A 19,685-nucleotide genomic window follows, 5' to 3' on the forward strand; every position below is an offset into this window, starting at 1 on the left:
AAGAATTCCATTTTCAGTGGGATATCACCTCCATTGTTTGGACAACTTACTTGGAGGGTGCATCCCTAGGATGCCACTGGCTGTTTGGACAACAACATCACATCATATTTAAATTATTAAGTGCTTATTTATTTTTGAAAGAGAGAAAGAAAGAGAGAGAGCAAGTAGGGGAGGGGCAGAGGGCAGAGAGAGAGAGGGAGATAGAGAATCAACATAGGCTCCATGGTGTCAGTGCAAAGCCCAACATGAGGCTCGAAATCATGAACTATGAGATTATGACCTGAGCCCAAGTCAGATGCTCAACCCAGTCAGATGCTCAACACCCCTCATTGATTGTTTTAAATAAACTGTGGGTTTTTATTTTACTTGTGTTAGTTAGCGATTTTATTTTGCATGAACTACTATAAACTACTTCTTTTTTTAAAAATTTTAATGTTTTATTTATTTTTGAGAGAGAGAGAGACAGCATGAGCAGGGGAGGGTCAGAGAGAGAAGGAGTCACAGAATCTGAAGACAGGCTCCAGGCTCTGAGCTGGCAGTCAGCACAGAGCCCGATGCAGGGCTCGAACCCACGAACCGTGAGATCATGACCTGAGCCGACGTTGGATGCTTAACCAACTGAGCCACCCAGGCACCCCTATAAACTATGTCTGTAGTTGAGATTTTAAAAATGTATTCAAGCTCCCTTTAAGATCGTTTTGAAGTAGAGTTTGTCAGCTGGAACTTTAACTAGCTTGCAGCTGGGAGGTGTTTGCAAATTGGGTACGCTGAGTACGTATGCCAAGTAATTCATCAAAGTCAGGCCACGACTCAGGGGCTGAGTCTTGCAGACACTGGTAGAGACTGCCTACCAGGTAACGCGGATCTACGAAGCATTACTCCGGTTCCAATGTCAAATGCCATTACAGCTGTGTATTTGGACCAAGACTAGAGATACGCCATGGGTCACTTTGGAGGAAGTAGGGGGCAAAGGTCAATGGCAATCCAGGAGAAAAGGATTAAGGTCAAGGGAGAAATGCCAAAGTCAGTAAAAATCAGTCCTGTCCTAGAAGCAAGGGTGCCAGGTTGTGGCTTCAGGTCTGGAAATGTCAGTAGCTCAGGGGAGTGTACCTCAAAGTTGGAGTTTGAGGCATGCACCAAGCTTAGGAATATGAAGAGACAAAGGAGCCGTGCTTCAGGCAATCTCCAGATGAAGTCCAGAAGATTGATGCTGCTGGCCTGGGGGTCCTTTAAAAGGCAACCTTTCTGGGGCGCCTGGGTGGCTTAGTCGGTTAAGCATCCGACTTCCGCTTAGGTCATGATCTCGCGGTTCGTGGGTTCGANAGCCCCGCTTCTCCAGTTTGCCCATAACGATGAAAACTGTGGTCAAATAACTTTCTAAAATTGAAGTGTTTCATACGTAAGGCACTCATTCCTCCTTATGTCAGTTAGAATGTTTTTCCCTGCAAGTTATAGAAACTCTAAATCAAATTGGTTTAAACAGTAAGATGTTGGGCTCATATAACGAGAAACCNTTTTTTTTAGTTGGCTGGTTGGTTTTTGTTTGTTTGTTTTTCAATTTAAATTCCAGTTACTTAACATACAGTGTATTATTAGTGTCACGTGTACCATAGAGTGATTCAGCACTTACACCCGTAACCCGATACTCATCACAAGTGCCTTCCCTAATCCCCATCACTATATAATCCATCTCCCTCCCCACCTCCCCTCTGGTGACCTCTGTGATTAAGAGTCTGTTTCTTGGTGTTTTTGCCTCTGTTTTTGCCCTTTTGCTCCTTTGTTTTGTTTCTTAAATTCCACATATGAATGAACTCCCATGGTATTTGTCTTTCTCTGACTTATTTTGCTTAGCATGATATTCTCGAGCTCTGTCCATGTCATTGTTTATGGCAAGACTTTATTCTTTTAATGGCTGAGTAATACTCCCTTGTATACATATATATGTATATGTATATATATGTATATGTATATGTATATGTATATGTATATATATACCACCTCTTCCTTATCCATTCATCAGTCAGTGGACACTTAAGCTGTTTCCATAATTTGGCCATTGTAGATAATGCTGCTGTAAATATCAAGGTGCACGTATCTCTTTGAATTAGTATTTTGGTATTTTTTGGGTAAATACCCAGTAGTGTGAATGCTGGGTTGTAGGGTAGTTCTTTTTTTAACTTTTTGATGAAACTCCATACTGATTTCCACAGTGGCTGCACCAGTTCGCATTCCCGTCCACAGTGCACGAGGGTTCCTTTTGTCCACATTCATGCCGACACCTGTTGTTTTTTGTGTTTTTTGATTGTAGCCATTCTGACAGGTATGAGATGATATCTCACTGTAGTTTTGATTTGCATTTCCCTGATGATGCGTGATGTTGAGCATCTTTTCACGTGGCTGCTGGCCATCTGTGCATCTTTTTTTGAAAAATGCCTATTTCTGTCTTCTGTTTTTTTATTGGATTATTTTTTGGTGTTGAGTTGTATGAGTTCTTTATATATTTTGGATACGAACCTTTTATCAGACATATCATTTGAAAATATCTTCTCCCATTCAGTAGGTTGCCTTTTAGTTTTGTTGATTGTTTCCTTTGCTGTGCAGAAGCTTTTTGCTTGGATGTAGTCCCAGTAATTTACTTTTGCTTTTGTTACCCTCACCTCAAGGAGACATATCTAGAAAGAAGTTGCTACAGATGATGTCAGAGACATTACTGCCCGTGCTCTCTTCTAGGATTTTTATGGTTTTAAGTCTCACCTTTAGGTCTTTCATCCATTTTAAATTTATTTTTGTGTATAGGGCACAAGTTCACTCTTGTGCACGTGGCTGTCCAGTTTTCCTGACACCATTTGTTGAAGAGGCACACAGCATAGTTTCTTAAGTCCAGTAGTCCTCGTGCTCAGAAGGTGGCTGCCAGAGTAATTGGACAACACACTGCGTTCCCATCCAGGAAGAGAGAAACCTGATTCTCTTCTCCGAAGCTCTGAGTAAGTCTATGTGCCTGTCTCCTCGGCTCTGTTCTCTTAGGTCTGCCTCAAACCGAACCTGTCATTTGGTGGAATGGAGGTTAGAATGTGTTCCCTACATGCTCTTGCTTTTGGGAAGTAAATGAGATGATTTTGGCTTGGCTCTTGCTTTGTGAGTCCATGCTGGTTTCTGATGTTTGCCATTTCCCTTCCTGTCCACAAACGGTCTATTTAAAAACCAATGCTGGAGTTTTGCCAAGGACCATAGTCCCTGGGATGCCCTCGCCTCCCCACCCCATTTTTGTAGTAAATGGGGACACCATTTACCTCCTCTGTTTCCAGAATCTTTTTTTAAATTATCTTTAAAGTTTATTTATTTATTTTGAGAGAGAGAGACAGAGAAAGTGAGTAGGGGAAGAGCAGAGAGAAAGGAAGAGAGAGAGAGAGAGGGAGAGAAAGAATCCCAAGCAGGCTCCCACTGTCAGCATGGAGCCCGACATGGGACTTGAACCCACAAACCGTGAGATCATGACCTGAGCCGCAACCAAGAGTCGGATGCCCAGCTGACTGAGCCACACAGGTGCCCCCTCCTTTAGAGCAGCAGTTTGCGAATGTAAGTGTGTCCCAGGGGGACACCTGGGGAGTTTGGCTTAAAATCTACAAGTAGCCACAGAGCAGAGTGCTTAACAGCATGGTGAAGTCAGGAGCAAGACTGAGCATGTTCCAAGCTCAGCCCTGTCACTTACTGTGACTCACTCAGTCTCTCCAGGCCTCCGTTTTCTTATCTCTGAAATAGAAGTAACAAGAGGCTCTCCCACGTGGAATTGTCATAAAGATTAAGGGAGAGGTATGTATAAATTGTGTAGAACAGTGCCATAAATGGCATGCAGTGTTGGCTAAATAAATATATGTTCCTTGTCCCCAACCTTAGAGACTGAGGAGTCAGGCTGGGTGAGTGGAGGCGGTGGGCAGAAATCTGCTCTCGACAGGAGTGTCCCAGTGGATTCTGATACCAGGATCGACCACCCTGCGATGATGATGATGTGTCCATCCTGCGTGAAGCTTTTCCTGAGCATGGGAATGAGACGCACTTTAGCCCGGGAATGAAAATCCCAAGCAAATACAGGTTTTCCTCTGCTGTCCAAAAGTAGACCTTCTGTATCGCTTCTCGGCCTTTTGGCTAAGATCAAGTGCAGAAGTAGACCTTTTGTAAGCCGAAATGGTGCGAAGTGAAGAAAGCATTACCGTTAATTTATATGGCAAATTTTTAGGTGTTCCCAGACCATCACCGCCCACCCCCCCAAAATAACAACCTCTCTTAGGCTTGTCTTCTATACCCGAGGACACAGCTTGCTAGTGGATGCACAAAATAAATCGAGATAAAGCACAGATGCTCACAGACAGTTCAAGACTCGGGGGGCTTGAGGCTGAGAGGCTGAGTGTAGTTCCCGGGGAAGGAGCTGGGTGGCGCCACTCACTGCTTGAGGTGCGTGTGGGCTCTCTAGCGGCTCGCTGCAAGCTCGGAGTGCTTTCCTCGATAGGGGACAAGCAGAGTGGGAATCTTGCTCCACTTGGCCTCTCTCAACATTATAACATCCTCCCTACAGAATAGGGCTGATTGCTTCAAACATCTTTTTAATGTACCGCTGTCCCTGGCATTCCCTGGTCGTCCAGGACTGTGGTGGTGTCACGGGTACCCTCCCAGAGGGTCCTGCTCACCTGGGATATGGACACTCCCCCTCGCCACCTCTCCCAGTTTTGGAACATGCCCAGTTACAGTCTGTGCTCACCACGGAGATGCCCCTGCACCGCGGTGTCGCCCTCGTCGCTGCCTTCACTTTCCCCATCAGCCTCATTTGTGATGACAGCATCAGGACTCCGTGTTTGAGAGCCTCTCAGCCTTCCTGAGCTGTCTTCCCTTTTAGAGCCTCTGCGCTTGGGACTGTACCTGTTTTCTCTGAACCTGGGCAATTCTACCTTCTAAATACTATGGTTCACTCTGATATGACTCGCTTTCTCTCTTGTCTCTTATGAGCTCTAGGAAGGATTTGCCCCAAGCTTCATGTATCATTTATCTATTGCTGCATTAAAAAAAAAAAAAAAAAAAAAAAAAAAANTGGCAAGTGGATGGGCAAGCAAGAAGAAGACAAGAGTTTGCAGCAGGTTTCTTTTCAGAGCATGCTGTGCAAACAAAGAGATACCCTGCCCTTCACTCCTCTTCTCTGGGCCCCCAGGCAGGCTGCCTGTGTCTTTTACCCGACTCTGACTGAGACGGCACACCAAGACCAAAGGCCAAGGTGGACTGAGGCTGCATGAAAGGTTTGAGAACAAAGGAGTCTCATCCTCCCCAACTGTCCCAGAGACACGTGATCAGAGGGAGAAACTGTTCCCCAAGCCACACAGGAAACCACGTCTCTGTAAACTCACCCATGACGTCAGCCCTGCATCCAGAACGGCCCTCGTACCTTCCTTCCCACTCATCCCTGCATTAACCAATTACTGAAAACAGCTCAAAATAGCACCTGTCCCTCAGCTGGGGCTGCTGCAGGAATGTGGTCTGTGATCCTTTTCGAGAAAGAGCAAGTCTGTTGGAAATCAGTGCAGTGAGAAGAGATTATCTGACTCTCACGCCAGTGTCCGGCTCTTACCTGCCCAGAACTGGCTGGGCTACCGAGTTCGCACGTTAGGAAACGGTCATGGTGGAACGTGGCCTCTTATACCAGCTGTAGTCTGAATCTCAAGGTAGTCATTGAGGGGTAGCAATGGGATCCAACCCCACNTCCCCACCCACCACTCCTAAACCCATTTTAAAACCTGCCAAAGCCATGTAAAAGAATGCTTATTGTAAATAATAAGAGAACGGTGACAGAATGAATATCCATTCAATAAGGTTACAGTCAAACTTTGGTACTACTTACTGACAGAACATCATGTAACAATTAACTGAATGAAACGGATCCCTTCACTGGCATGGAAATCATACCAAGGAAATTGTCAAGCAAAAAAGACAAGCCCCATAAACATCCACCCATCTATCTCCCTACCTCTGTCTATTATCTACCTACCTGCCCATCTATCTAAACAGTGAACTGAAAATAGTGATTTCCGTCAAGGAGGGGAGAGGGGTGGAGGGAGGTAATGAGGACTTTTGCTTCATTTGTATCCTTTGAATTTTTACAAGAATGTATTCATGTATTACTTATAAAATTAAAAATTAAATACATTCTCAAGGAAAGCAAAGCTGGAGAGAATGACCCACCTACAGAATAGAAAGCACCGCATCCCTAAATCCCACCTTGGTTTATTTGTTTTTCTCTCCAGCTGAGCATCAGTCCTGCCCAGAAATGGCCTGTGTGGCTCCTTGCCCCTCCCTCAGAGCCCCTCCTCCCTCCTCAGCTGAAGGCCCTTGATTTCACCTGCAGGCCCAGCCTCACCCACTGGCCTCACCCCAGTCTCTGAAAGCCAGGGAAAGTGCAGATATCTTGGGTCCCCAGATTGGGTGCTGGAACTGTTTCCCACAGCCAGTGTCCGTGGGGTCCAGTCCTTACTACAGACCCAAAGTGTCTCTACCTGGATCTCTTCCGAGGGCCTCTCCCGATGTCCCCTCGGCTTTTGCTGCCCACTTTGGGCCCTGCTCCTGGAGCTGTATGCCCCCCACTGGCCACACTGGCACAACGGCCCTGAGCGGTAGCCTAGACTGGCAGCCCCATCCCAGCAACAGTGGGAAGGGCGTAAGGGTTCTGCTCGGGTCTCACTCTCCAGGGACCTGCATGGGCTCTGGAGGGTCTAAACTGACAGGTGGCTCTTCGTTTCCATCTCCCGTGAGCTAGTGAGCAGCCTGGGTGGGAGTCGGCACGAGGTCCCTCGCTGGGCATCGCCACCCCCTACCTGTCTACTCAGAGTATTCTGACCATCTGGTTCTTCTGGCTAAATCTGCAGCATGAGGCTTTGGGGAGGATTTCAGGAGTGGGTCTGCCAGCATTGTCGTGCACGACTGTGGGGAGCTGTGTCATCCCTTTCCCCAGAAGACTCGAGAAGGAGGAGAGATCCTCCCCCCCAACTAGCGTGTCCAACTATTTTATCGGTAGTTGGACCCGGAGGCAGGAGAATGAACTAAATGGCCCCTGATGAGAAGCCCATGCCAGGACCCAGCAGACCGGGAACAAAATGGTTGCCACAAGCCCGTTCTTCCCTCAAACTTGGCCTTCTAGGAACACCCAGGTTATCAGGAATGTGGACCTGAGGGCTCCCAGGATGTCCATGAACCTAAGGAGATACCTGTCCCTCCATGGGCTCGGGCAGGCCTACCTAATGGACAGCTTGCTTTAGTGCGGATAGAGACACCCCTCCCCCAAGAATTATGACGGGCTTTGTTCTCCCCCACTATCAAGGTAGTGGCTGCCTGGAATTCAAATAGACCCTTCCTCTGACGTTCAGCAATACCCATCTGTTCCGTGGCCTCTCTCAAATCCTCTGGTTGTAATGATGAACCCGTCCAGGGCTCTGAATAATCTATTAATAAATAACCATCCCTGAGATCACACAGTCCAATTAACAGAAGTGTGGTATTGAGCAGCACAGTGGTGGATGTCGGAGAGGGGGCAGATTTTTACCCATCTCGTTTGCTCAGGAGGCAAGGGTGCAAGATCACGGCAGCCCAAGGTCATTCTGAGGGGACAGGGACCCTCATTAGAATGGAAAAAGCCACCACCGACGCACACAAGCCCAAGAGATAGATGGTAACAAAGCCACCCTGAGAAGTAGCAGCTGCCAATATCTTTTGCATAAGTACTGTTAGGTGGGTGTCTGGTTGAAGCCGATGTGTGGGCGTTGGAAGAAACAGTCAAATTGCCGTGAGTTAAGAACTGAGGGTTATTTTGAATTCTTTCTTTCTTTTTTTAATTTGAGTTTCTTCCTTTCTCTTTAGGGGGGAAAAAGTTGTTTTGCCATGGACAGGCCAGGAAAGTGGTAAGAAGAGGGGCCAGTTAGAGAGGGACAAATGTAGGAATGAATCTCAATTCACTCCCAGCCTGGTCATTCCCCTGAAATCCTGCCTGGAGGCAGTGGCATTGTCAAGACGACCTTCTGGCACCCTTTGCTGGGGCCAGGGGCATCCTGGCTAGGAGATTCTAAGAGGCAAGAGTCATACCTATGAGGCTGGAGGAGAGACCTGTAGTCATGGTAACCATGCAGTTCAGTTTCCCCATGTGAGTAGGTGGTCCCAGTGTATGAGAATCCAATTCTGAAGTTTAGGGAGGCACTCACATCTGGGCACCCCAGTTTCCACAGAAAACCAACATGGCGGCTCACGGTCTTGGTGTGAACATGGCTCCTTTTGCCAAATCCCCCACGACCCTCCTCTGGGGGAAGGAAGGACCAGTAGCAAAAAGGGGCTACTTAGAGACCCAGGTACCCCAAGAGGGGGAGAGCCATTGGACTGAAGAAAGGAAACATATTCCCCAGTATGAGTGACCCTAAACATTGCCACAAGGTCAACGGTGGAAAATAACATCATGGCAGACAAAATAAATCTAACAATTGGACCGATGTCAGCAGCGTTTCAGCGTCTTGGAAGGCAGGACAACCTTATAAAAGATTTTCATAATTCCTGAGAATCAGATCCCTTTATACTCAAGTCGCAGGCATGTTGACTGGTCCCCATTCCCCACTGTTCCCACCCAGGCTCCCAGGCACCCACCCCATCCGCCTCCTCCTCTCCCTCCAGACGGTCCCCTAGACGTGCCAGCCTGTGGTGTACACCTGGGTCCCACCACTGTGTGCAGAGGCTGGGGAACCCCTCGTCCATCCGTCCGTCCATCCCCCAAGCTTAGATGCCTGCAGAAATGCTACCATCCCACTTGCCTCAGAGCAAAGCGCTCTAATCCCAGGAGGCGGGGAAGGCAGATTTTAACTCAGACAATGTTTAAGACACCCAGGAGCAGAGACAAGCTAATGTTTGCATAAATGCCCTCCCACTGAACCTCCTCCCTGTCCATCTGTCCCCTGGCTCTCACACAGCTAGGACCGCCTTTGTGGGTAAATAAGGGAGTCCCCAGAGAGACAGGAAGCCCTCTTCCTCCTCCAGGGCCGGCTGCCTCCAGGCTTCCCTCCCACAGCCCAGCCAAGAGCCTCTGCCTCCTCCTCCCTGCGTGCTCCCCCACCCCCTGCTCATTCCCTTTATCTCCTTCTTCTCCTTTCCCATTTCTGGCCCTGGCTTAGCCCTCTATAATGACTTAATCTTGCCGACAGGGTGACAAGCGGATGAATCGAACTCTGAGGCTTTTTTCCCCACTCCAGATTCATTTGAAGATTTCTCCCAGATGCGGCACTAAAACCCTAGATTCAATTTCCCTTTGACATAATAACCGAATTAGTCTCATATTGTCATACATAAATTACTAGCCAGTCAGGGTGCCACCAGAGGGAGAGAGAGCTGGAGAGAAAGCAAGGCGTGAGCATCCAAAGGGGTGTGACTGTGACAAGCGGGGACCTGAATAACAAGCGGGGACCAGAAGGGTAACAGCTAATCATATCTGACAAACGAGGAGAATTCCCAGGCTGCAGCAAAGGTAAAGATTATTTACCTTCCTCTCCATGCCCCTAGCCATTAAGATGTCACCGTGGGGAGCATGTACCTTACAAGAGATACACAGATCTAAATATCTTCTCGATTAAGTAATGCTCTGTTTGCAAAGGCTGCCTTCAAAGAGGAAAATATAATTTTGTGCAATGCTGCTGCAGCCTCTAGGCCTGGAGACGGAGCTAAGCCGGGCAGAGGACCTGTGGGGTGCCTCCTAGGCACACAGATGCCCGGCCTGGGCGCTGGGGGCCTCGGCCTGGCTGGTTTTGAGCACAGAGGCTGGGCCCTGGCCTTCCCCACCTACGCCCTGGGGTTGACTACTGGCCAGGAGCATGGCCAGATCAGAACCAGCTGGAATGAGGCTTGCCCACCTGTCTGTCAGCCACTTGGCCTCCTTTCCATTTCCCCACCTCGTCCCTTAGTTCTGGTCAATTCTTTCTCCTGAAGGTTCTGGCCTCTGGCCTCACCTCTGCATCCTACATCTTGATGGGGTTATTACCCCAACATCCTAACCAGTTTCCCCACAGCTTCCTAACCCGTCCTACGTTGACAACCTGTGCTATGCTTGGCCACAAAAGGGTATCTTCCCAAAATGTAAATCTGAAGCCAGTGCCTCCCTAAATTAAAACGTACAGGTAGCTTTCTAAAGAGGAACATGCAAACCCCTTAGCATGGCCCATAAGACTAGCAGGACCCGGCCATTCCTTACTGCTCCAAGCGTGCCCCTGGCCTCGCTCCCCGTGCCCACCGTTTCCCAGGTGCATGCTGGGATTTCCCTGAGCGCCTCCTTCGGCCAGAAGTACTCTTCTCTCCTCTCACTTGCAGCTTAAACGTTGCCTCCATATGAAGCCTTTCCTTGCCTCCCTAGTCCCGTTCCAAACCTCCCCTGCCCTTGCCGGCCTCCACTGCACCCCAGCTTTCCTCAACACAGTGCCTCACATGTGCGATTGCTCAGAGTGGCTTACTTATCATCTCTCTTCCTGGATGTCAAGGTCTTTGGAGGCAGGGATTGGGTCTTATTCATGGCGATGTCCCCCTGTAACGAGCGTAAAATAGGAATTATGAGCAACATCAAGGGAGAGGCATGAAGCCAGCCCAGGGCAAACCAGGGACCCACACAGACCCCTAAACACCCCTGCATAGAGGGGTTTGCTTGCTGCCTGTCATATCTATGCAGTGCAATTGAGGTTTTGATGGCGTGTCTGCCATAAGCCCCGCATGGGCTAAGAGCCACGTGATTTAGGACGTCCTAATTCCCACCGTGGTCAGCACAGAGCGTGGCCTGTGCTGGATGTTCAGTCAATGTGTAAGCGATTGTCTGCTGTGGATTCTGTTCTCAGGAGTTGACTCCTTTGGGGGGAACAAAGGGAACAATTATAGAACAATCAAGAACCAGATTAATCAACTATCCCACTGGACTGTGAACTCCTAGTGGTCAGGGCGGCAGTCGTGTCTGCATCTCTGCCTGAGGCCCACACATGCCCAAGTGACCACCCAGCATAGCCCCTGCTCAGTTCAGGTTGTAAGAGCCATGGAGACAAATCCAGATTCTGCCTGTGTTTTGTCCTCAGATGTGACCTGGGGGACAGGTAGTGACCTGTCACTCTGCCCTCAACTTTTTATTAACTTCACCACCTGCCCTAATTGTTTCAGTCCTGGGTTGGGTAACTACCTTCCTTTTATATTTCTATTTAGCCCGTAGTCCTGCAGAATCCCAAAGACTAAAATGACTTTAAAGCCAACTTATTGAATGACTGGGCTCAGTGGGAAAATCAAGACACAGCCTTTCCCCTCACTACTGCATTCAGACCTCCTCCCTCAGATGTCCCTCTCCACCCACACACACACCCGCCCGACAGGAAGCAGACTCTAGAAACGTTCTTTTTTCTTTTATGGACAAATATAACTGTATGTATTTAAAGTATAGAATGTGATGATTTGATATGTATATACATTGCAGAATGATTGCCAAGATCAAGATAATTAACACATTCATCACTTCTTATAGTTAACATAATTAACTCTTTGTGTGTGTGTGTGTATGTGTGTGTGTGTGTACACAGGTGTATGTGGTAAGAATACTTAAGATCCACTCGCAGCAACTTCCAAGGGTATAATACCACATTATTAACTATAGTCACATGCTGTACATTAGAGCTTCAAAACTTCTTCTAACCGAAAATTTGTACCTTTAGACCTATAGCACCCCAAGCCTTCCACCTCTCTGCTTCCCCAGCCCCTAGCAACCATCATTCTCTTCTCTGTTTCTATGAAATTGGCTTTTTTTTTTTTTTTAAGATTCCATATATAAGTGATACCAACCAGTATTTTTCTTTCTCTGTCTGGTTTATTTCACTTAGCATAATGCCCTCCAGACCCCACCATGTTGTTGCAAAAGGTAGAATTTCCTTCTTTCTCATGGTTGGATAATGATTATAAATAAATTATATTTATATGAATTATAAATATTCATTATATGTGAATATCACATTTTCTTTATCCATTCATCCACTGAAGGCAATTTAGGTTGCTTCCATATCTTGGCTGTTGTGACTAGTATGACTGTGAACATGAGTGTACAGATATCTCTTCAAAATACTGATTTCCATTGCTTCAGATATATCCCCATTGAACCGAAGAGCTTTTGCATAGCAAAAGAAATAATCAATAAATTGAAAAGGCAAACCTATAGGGTGGGAGAAGACTTTCACAAACTGTATTGAAGGGGTAAGATGCAAAATATATATAAAAAAAGAAATATAGATGAAATACTTCAAATGGCTAATTAACAAAAACAGTCATAAATATTTTTCTAAACTTGGAGTCTTGGATAGTGCTAAACATATCATTATTAGTTCCCAAATGGATTAGCTTTATTTTATGGTAAATTAATAAAAGTAACTTTTTGGCATATAATTAAGGTTTGGACAAAAATACTATTTTAAAGTAATATTTATATTTAGAATTCTACACTTGGAGTAAAAATAAGTACAAAATAATATATAAGCAGTCAATCTGTTTTATGGCAAAGGCTTTATGTGATTGATAACAAGCCATGGCAAATATAAGCAGTGTTCTTCCAAATGCTTTATTTTCAAAATGTGAAATTAAATAACTTTATTGCAAAACTAAAAAAAGGATGCAAAATATATAATGAACTCATACAACTCAATAGCTAAAAAAAATAAAAAGGAAAATAATCCAATTAAAAATGAACAAAGGACCTGAATGTTTCCAAAGAAGACATACACATGGCCGATAGGTATATGAAAAGGTACTCAGCATCGCTAATTATCAGGTAAAGGCAAATGAAAACCACAAGATATCAGGTCACAACTGTTAGAATGGCTCTTATTAAAAAGGCAAGGGATAAGAAATATTGGTGAAGATGTAGACAAAAGGGAACCCTTGTGCACTCTGCTGGAAATACAAAATGGTACAGCTGCTCTGGAAGGTGGTATGGTGGCCCCTCCAAAAATTAAAATCTGAACTACCGTAGGATCTTCTTACTTTCCCATCACTCTTCAGTATTCACAGTTTATTTTCAGTGGTTTAAAAATCCATTTCAGGGTAGCTAAGTCGGTTAAGCGTCTGACTTCGGCTCAGGTCGTGATCTCACGGTTCGTGGGTTCGAGCCCCGCGTCGGGCTCTGTGCTGACAGCTCAGAGCCTGGAGCCTGTTTCAGATTCTGTATCTCCCTCTCTCTGTGACCCTCCCCTGCTCAGGCTGTCTCTCTCTCTCTCTCTCTCCCTCTCTCTCTCCCTCTCTCTCTCTCAGAAATAAATAAAACATTTTTTTTAATTTAAAAAAAAATCCATTTCAACCCAAACCAAAACTTCAGTATCCTATCCTATTGAAAGCTCTTCCCACTTTCCCCTCCCCCACCTGCCACAAGCTTGAGATCCTGCCATGGGGAAGGGAAGCCACTTGCTGCTTATCCTTCCTCCTGCTTTTCTCTTCCTCCTCCCCCAGTCTGTGCTGCCTCTGGCTCCTTCACGGGCAGCGCGGGGAGAAGATGATCTTTTCACTTGGTTTAAGCTGTTATCAGCTCTCTGGCCACTGAAAGAGCTGGTAGAAGTCCAAATGCAAGCTCTGTCTCTTGTCGGGGGGTGGGGGGGGATTGTTGATTCTTTGAGATATTCTCTGGGGAACAAGACAATTTCTGCATAAGATAGTTCCCTGATGGGGGCAGTGGGCTCCCCACTGATCTCTCATGACTCCCCATCGTCTCCAACTCAAGGGTGCCTCCACACAGCCTGCCTTCTCTCTTCTTCCAGCCAGTGTGCATTGCAGCTTTCAAGACGGCTCGAGCCAGGCCAACCTGTAATGATCCATTCAGCCTTCAGGAGGTAACCTTGCACCTCCAAACTCTGTCTATGCGGGCAGCAACCAGGTGCTTTTCTGAGCTCCACTCCAGCAGAATTAGAGACAGGTCTCTGAGTTTCTACAGCGTAAGCATCCAGCCAGGGGGTGGGGGGTGCCACTCTGCCCACTGCTGGACCACGTTCTCTTCCCACATGTGATTTTCTGGAAGCTTCCTTTATTTGGCTTGAGATAGACCAAGGAAGAGAAACTCAGAGTACCAGCTCCCCTCCGAAATTCTGTCTCAGACCTTCTCCTTTCTGCAAAGAGGGTGGCCGAAGGAATGAGGGCTGCAGAGCCCATCCCCCCGTCTCCTGGTAAGTCTGTGGCTATGTCTGGCAATGTGCCTACTGGGCCACTTTCCGACCAGGAAACAGGAGGCATGTTCAGAGGGGTAACTGGAGAGAATTAAAGAGATTATTTGCAAAGGTGTGGGCAGGGTTCAGGGGACTACAAGAGATTGAGAAACATCTTGAGTGTAATGGGCAAAGGGAGGGAGGTGTTTCTGGAGCCTTACAAGATCTAGGGCTGTCACACAGGTGCCACTGCCTTTATCAGAAGGATTCAGCCACTCTCGTACCATGACGGAGCAGAGAGGAGACAGATGAATAAATACCCTGGCCTCTCTCCTCCTGCCCTCAGATCTCCTGCATGTGCCTCCCATTGGCTGAATTCAGCCCGAATCCCCAGGACAAGGGAGGCCAATAAGTGCTGTCTGTAGAGGTCGGCCTTGCAGGACAGGGGTGGAGAATCGTGCCCGGGGATACACTGGGGAATATCCAGCACACACACCCCCTTCTTCACAATGGGCAGGAACTTGTCATCCACCGTCCTCAGCGGGGAGCCTCAATGAAACAGTAGTGCAAGTCCATTTGTCAGCTAATAACCCATCCCACATGGTCTTCCTCTGCTCCTCTCCGCTAACCGTAAGGCATCCGCACCCCCGTATGGACTGCAGAGCAGGAGTGCGAGGTCTGGGAGCAGGGATGACAGCGCTCATCTTCTGCAAAGAGAGGCTTGGTTCTGAGCTTTCTCAACACCCAGGCGGCCAGTATCCAGACATCAACCGAAAACCGTGTAACCACAGTGCAAAGAAGACATGGGGTGAGCTTGGACCATCTGCCATTTTAGACTCTCCAGGCCACAGGGCCCCGTTGTGAGCACCCATGGTTAAGGGCCGGCCCAGGTTTGCTGGCCAAGGAGCCCTCTGAGAGGCTGCGGTTAGGAGTGGAAAGGACACAACTGAGACGGCGATGCCCAAGGTGGAGACAGCATTGCAGTCTGACTTTAGGGACACAGGGACGAGGCCCACAGCATCCTCTCCCTCATCTGCTTCTCTGAGGACTGCTTCAGGCGGCGTCCAGACTGGCTGGCACAGCCTCGCAGGCAGGGCTGTGGGTCGGTGCCAGCCACTGGACTGCTCCAGAGATGTGGCTTCTCCTGACAGCGGGGACTGACTTCAAAAGACTCATTCACCAACGTCTGGGCTCCTGAAGCAGGACAAAGCCCAGCGTTGCCCAGACCAGGATGGGTATGTGCACAGACGCATCCACTCCTTCCTTGTCACACAAACCATCGTGGATCATGCAATTTTCACATTTATCTTTTCCTCTCCACTATAAGGTGGGGGGAGGGGGGGCTGGGGTTTGCGGGGACACATGCTACGAGACGGAGCAGAGGACCCCGGGAAACTCATTCACAGAGACACTGTTGCTGCAGCAGCTCCCCAGGGGAGATGCTCTAGGGCCTTCTGGGGTCCCAGACCTTGCCCCCGGTGGCCGGAAATGATTGTGTAAGTCAAGCCCACGCTGCAAGCTGCGGTCTGGGATATCCAGGGACTAAGCTTAGTGCTAGTTAAAAGCACAGACTTTTCCATCAGACAGAACTCCATTCAAATCTTGGCTTTGCTGCCGCCTTGCTTTGTGACCTCGGGCCAACGAAGACTCAGTTTCCCTACCTGTAAAATGGGAGTGACAAATCGTACTAAGGGCTGTGCTAAGGATTACACGAGCTAACGTGTTGACTGACTATCACGGTGCCTGGCATACAGCCTGCAGTCAATAAATGGCAGTCATTACAGTTATTGTTGGCTCACTCCCATTGTTCCACGTTGGCCAAATCCCATGCGGTAGCAAGTTTATTTATTCAAAAGCTATTTACTCAGCACCTCCCACATGGCACTGGAAAAAAAGAGATCTCAAGGAGCTCAAAGTCCAGTGCTGGAGACAGAAGAGTGGAGGTAATAGCTGTAATAAGGGATGAAGGCTGTGGGGACACAAAGCCTGGCCCAGGCTAGAATGGTCAGGGAGGTCTTCCTGGAGGAGGCAGCACTCAAATTGAATCTTGTCAGAGAAATGAGGCTTAACCAGGCAGTCACGATGGGAACACTGCTCTAGGCAGAAGCAGTAATGAGCACTGACAAAGGTAACAGAAGAGAGTGGCAGGTTTGGGGTGGCTGAGGGTCAGTGAGGGGAGGAAGTGGAGGCGGGGGAAAGGCAGCGATCCAGAGAGGAAGTCAACACGCTGGAGGGAGGCATCTGCACCACATCGTGGTGGGGCAGGGTGATCCCTCAAAGGATGGTCTGGAGTCTATGTAATCAAATAGTCCTCTTGAACTTCATCAAGACTTTGACTGAGGCACCTGAGGCTGATACCTGGGGGCTGTGTGATGAGAACCCCAGACCTGGCCCCGCTCCCCTCTTTGCTGCCTGACATCAGACTGTTTCCAGGGAGTCAGCCCTTGGGAGCCCCAGGCAACCACGTCGGCTGCCACCACCGCCTGCCTCACCCTCCAAGCTGCCCCTGTCAGGGCTAATGCCTGAAGGACAGAGGGACCCAGCCGTCACCTTTCTTCCACTTCTTGCAGGAATAGGGGACCAAGCAGAAGCTGTCCAGGTTGCCAGGGGAGTCCTCAGGGCCTCCAGACAGCCCCTCTCTGCTAAGGGCACCCAACTTCGCCAGCCCCCTGTGACTCTGACAATTGTCGTTCCTGGAGGCAATAGCCGAATCCACAATCCAATTATGTGCACGAGGAGGCACCCACACTCCATTCCCTCTGACCTGCCAGCTGCTGCTCTTCAGGGACAGGTCAGCTGTGTGCTGTCTCTGTGGCTGCAGGGACACGCGGCGCAGGGCCGGCGGGTGGGGGTCGCCCTCCGCGCTCTCTGAAAACGGGATGTCCTCAGCAGTTTCGAAGCTCCAGCCTGTTTCTGCAAGTGACAAGAACTGCCTCCCAGACAGGAAAGCAAAGAAACTTCAATTGAACGGGAGCGGGTAGGCATAGGGATTTGGGGCCACAGTTTTAATCCAAGCCCTGGACGACCTCAGAAAAAGTCATTTGACCTTTGTGGGTCTCAGTTTCCCCACTTGCCTTATGGTCATGACAGAATTACTGGTGGAAATTCATTGTGATAATGAATGTCTGTGTTTCTCGAACAAGGAACGCCGGCCCTGGGTTTACATGGCAACACAGTGGCAGATATATATTCTCCTAAAGCATAAATTTTACCCAAATATTTTAGAGAAAAGGACTCTATTAAACAAAGACCTTCTGGAGACACAAATATCATTCAAATGAATTATAAGGATACAATAGGAGCCATCAGAGCAATTCTTTGTAATGCTAGCAACTCTTTGGCCACAGCCCCAGGTCTGTGGGTCCTGGGTCCTGCTCCCCTGCCCCTGGGGGTGAGTCGGCTGAGCCACCAAGCACAGTGCAGAGAGATGTGCTCTCTCTCTCCTTGACATGAGAGCACAGAACAAGTGCGGACGTGAACCCATTGCCTGGGATGGATCACTCTAGGGTTTGCTTCTTTGTTGCCCGTGAACTTTGCTTCTGACTGTAACCACATCCATTGGGTCCATCTGTCTCATCTTTGATAGAATCATAGAAAAATTGTGAGCAGCAAAGGACGCTTTTCCCCAGACAGTGACTATCCTAGAAGTAACTCAGAGAGGAGAATGGAGGAAACTGGGACAGGCCAGAAGAGGCAGCCAAGGGGAGAGGAGCACCTGCTGGTACACGGGACAGACAGGAGCACCATAAGGACACGGGGATGTGGGATGGGAAGGCCCCGAAGCAGGGGCTAAGGAGCAGCAACATACTGAGAATCTCACCAAGGGCTCAAGACCTGGGGCTGCTGCCGGCCAGGGAGGGAAAATGAACCGCAAAGAGGGTGTGATGGCCCTTCACCAGATACCTAAGCGACCTCTCTAAATCCTTGGCACTGATCTATGCCCGCCACTTTCCTGCAGACCCAGTTTAACCGTGAGTCCTCTGATCATGTCCGTTGATCGTGTTCTGCCAGGTTTATGAAAGAGCCAGCTCGGCCGAGCCTTCTGACTATTCTGTCTCCTCAAGCTAAATGCTGCTCGGTTTGGGGAGCACAGCAATCTGCTTTCTAGAAGCACGTTAGCCTGAGACGTCCAGTTTTTTTCAGCCATGGCCTCTGCGATTGAGGCTATATAAATACAGATTGCATGCAGTTTTAATGAATAACAATGAAGTATATTTAAAAGTATGGATTTTTAGCAGCAATACAAATGTTGAAGGGTGAAAAAACCCCCACACCCCATTTAATTAATTTTATTCCCATCGAAGTGCACGGTTATAGGCCTGGCGTGTGTCATCGATCAGTTTTGATCAAGTGGTGGAGAATATTACTTTTTAATGCCTGAGCCTCTTAGGGGAACAGTGACGTGTGTTCATTTCTGCCTCTAGGTTTAAGAAGATGCTTTCCTAGAACTTGCCATTGTCGCAAGATGGGCCTCAGGGCCTCCCACTTGGGCCCACAGTTCTGGAGATACGGAGGAGTCACAGTGACGAGCAAGGACATCTCAGAATGTCCTGCTATTGGACCCCAGGTGATGACCCCCCCCAAACCTAAAAGCACAGCTCATATTCGTCCAAGTCTGTGAATCACTTCTGAAACCATGGCTTTTTTTTCGCCCAATAGCTCTGCAATCCTCTAAAATATGAGACTCTACAGACCTGAGCTGAGCATCGATGGGAAGGAGCACTTGTCATTTGCCCGATCCTCATGCCCACATTGAGTCTGAATGGCGATACGTCCTAGAATAAATCAGAGGTGCCCCCCCAACTCCCTACAGCCTCAAGTTCTCTGTGTCCAGATTTCCTCGGGGGCGGGGGAAGCAAGGAATTACAGAGCATCCAACCCCGTGGGCCTCTCCGTGCTGAGAAAGCATTTCAGTGAGCTCCTTTGACAAGTGTCTTCTACCCAGCAATGGGCTAGGCACAAGAGTGAAGTAAATAAGCCATCTCGATAACATTCCCCAATACTTTATGCAATAAACCTGTCTCAAAAAGTTAGCAACACAGACGCTTATGATGGTTAATCCACTTTTGACTTGAATAACTGTTGAAACCTCCCATCTCCCTCTTTTCCAGCAAGTACATCATCAGGGAAAGACCTCCACCTTTCACTTTCCGACATAGCTTCTCGCATTCTTTCCTGATAGGGGCAAGGGCCTTACAGGACTAAGTACACGAGATCGTTAAGTAGAACGTGTTTAATGAAAAATGTCAGGTGAGCAGCTTGGGGTCAGGCGGGACATAACTGGCCTGGAGTCTCTAAGTTCTTGTAGATGCCCACAGAAAAGAATCCATAAAAAAAGCCCATGTGGCAAAATAAAAATGTGTGTAATGTAGATTATACATTTCGGGGGGTGTGGGCACTGCATAAATTTCTTTAAACTCATACTACATCTTTCAGACACGGGAACCAGCTATACTTTTCAATGCCTGGACCAATCTCACCTAA

The 19,685-nt window shown here is 48.1% G+C and overlaps 1 long non-coding RNA gene across 1 annotated transcript; it reads left to right on the top strand.

Moving 5' to 3' along the window:
* The first annotated feature begins 2,806 nt into the window (after positions 1-2,806).
* On the top strand, positions 2,807-19,066 carry LOC144243017 (uncharacterized). The gene is made up of 3 exons (XR_013338518.1): positions 2,807-2,984; positions 18,626-18,768; positions 18,861-19,066. It is a non-coding gene; the product is annotated as an uncharacterized LOC144243017 (long non-coding RNA).
* Positions 19,067-19,685: the final 619 nt, after the last annotated feature.

Source organism: Crocuta crocuta, unplaced genomic scaffold, assembly GCF_008692635.1.
Source record: "Crocuta crocuta isolate KB4526 unplaced genomic scaffold, BGI_CrCroc_1.0 scaffold271, whole genome shotgun sequence".
Classification (NCBI taxonomy): Eukaryota; Metazoa; Chordata; class Mammalia; order Carnivora; family Hyaenidae; genus Crocuta; species Crocuta crocuta.